The sequence below is a fragment of the Fomitiporia mediterranea genome (assembly GCF_000271605.1).
Source record: "Fomitiporia mediterranea MF3/22 unplaced genomic scaffold FOMMEscaffold_1, whole genome shotgun sequence".
Classification (NCBI taxonomy): domain Eukaryota; kingdom Fungi; phylum Basidiomycota; class Agaricomycetes; order Hymenochaetales; family Hymenochaetaceae; genus Fomitiporia; species Fomitiporia mediterranea.
Window position 1 is genome coordinate 6,209,741 of NW_006760386.1, and position 2,370 is coordinate 6,212,110.

Consider the following 2,370-nt stretch of genomic DNA (forward strand, 5'->3'; position numbering starts at 1 on the left):
ACAGGAACTTATTACTCAGAACTACTAGTAGCTAGGAATATAGAGGGAAATTCTGAAGTATGTGACTAGTTGTAATATGTGCTAACAGACTAAGACCTACCAGACAAGGGTTCAGGCTCCTCTACATCTGTATTAGATTCTAGATCACTCTTAGGAAGAAGTCTTAGTAGACCTGATTGGTAAGCTACCTAAGTCTTAGGGTTACAACACTATCTGTGTAATTGTCAACTGATTCTCTAAACAAGTCTACACAGTTCTGACCTGAACAGAACTCACTTCTGAAAGCATAGTATGTATCTATTAGGATCACATCTTCCAGTTGTACAGACTCTCTTAGAAGCTCATTCACAATTGTAGACTGTAATTTGAGTCAAAGTTTATATAGGACTTGTATATACTTCTCAGAATTCAAGGGAACCCTTCTATTACATATTACCTACAGACTAATAGTCAAACTGAGTGAGTCAATCAGGAGATTGAGCTCTACCTCTGAATGTTCATCAATTATTAGTAATCAGACTGGTCTGAATAGTTAGCTCTAGCAGAATTTGTACACAATAACTAGTAACACTCTACAACAGGACAGTCCTTATTCTTCCTCAATTATGAGAGACATTCATACTAGAGAACAGTTCTGAACTAGAACAGTAGTTCTGAATCTGTAACAGACTTTACAGAACAGATACACAGGACTAGAGAGGACACACAAGCTCTTTTAAAGAAGGTAGTACAGGTTATAAAGTAGAACTATAATTAGAAGAGGTCTGTAGCTGAGGATTACCAGTCTAGTAACAAGGTTATACTGGAAGCTACTAATCTGACCTTAGATTGTCTAATAAAGAAGTTGGACAACAAGTGCTTCAGACCCTTTGTTATTAAAAAGAAGGTCAGTACCTCTGTCTACAAACTCTAACTTCTAGCAATATGAAAGTGTATACACCTAGTGTTCAACAAGGTTCTACTGTCTTAGTACTACAATCTGGGTTTTCCTTCATAACAAAGACTCTTACTACCTCTACCAGAACTCATTAGTTTCAAACCAGAATACAAAGTAGAGTATGTAGTAGATACTAAGCTAGTGTGTAGAAAGCTTAAGTTCCTTATCTACTAGAAGGGATACTCAGTTGAGGAATGTACTTGGGAACCTGCTGAGAACCTTGCTCATACTCCTAAGGCAATCTGAGATTTCTATCAGCTTCATCCTAGTACTCTACACAAACTCAGCCTTACAGATTTCTAAGCTCTACTGTTCTAACCTATACCTAAGCTACTAACCAAGCCTAATGTTCACCAATTGAGACAATTGGTTTTAGAAGAGGGGTGATGTTACAGTTCTCTACTCTCTTACCTTTAGTTCTAAGGGTTCTACACCCTTCTGTATCAGAACTTGGAACTTCTGTCCCTTAGAGACACTGTCTATAGACTATATACATACTTACTCTTACTACTACCCTTCTTTACTTTATCATTCCATTCCTTTGACCACCCCTTTATTCTTTGTTCATTCTATAGTCTCTTACCCTTTGTTCATCCCTTCATTCTTTGTACCTTTATCTTTGACCTTCCTTTCTTTCATTCTTCATAGCTTATCATTCTTAGTAGCTCATACTCCCTGAGTGCTCTTGTGTAGTTTAGTATATATAGGTGTACAAGATCAGACTGGTCCTGTAGTCTTAATCTTGTCTACTCTAGGTAGTCCTGTACTCTTAGGCTCACTCTATATACTCTACTCTTGTCTCACTCTCTCTCTCTGCCTGTTCTACAAGTTCCAACTATGTTCTAGTGCTTGTGTTCTGTATTTCTGTTGTGTAGGGTAGTTGTAGCCTGGGTCCCCTTGCTGAGCCTTTGGGTCCCCTCTACACTGTTGCTGACACTATAGCTATATACACTTTTTTGTATAGTAACTGTCTTCATTTCTTATTTCCTTTCTTAAAATTACATAAACTATATATTATATACTAGCTGAGTTACCCACATGGACATCCTAGAGATGACCCTAAGGTTAAGTGGATAACCTTGGAGGATATCTGCAAGAATATCCTTGAGTGGCTTACTAAGGGGTTTCCTCCCCTACCCTATTAATAATTCATCATTTTTTGTCACAAAAGTAAACAAAACAAAAAATAACTATTTCTCACTCAATTCTGCACAGAATTCAGTGATTATTTGACATAAATTCATGTTTTTTAAATATGCTTCAAATAGACACTTTAATTATTAAATTTGAGCAAGATTTGACTGAGTTATAGTGAAAATACACTGTTTTTCATGTTTTCTTAATATTTGAATTTTCATTCCTTCAAAACTCAACATATAAGCTTAGGAAAACTAGTTTATTATAGTCACATACATTAGTACTTAATAAATATA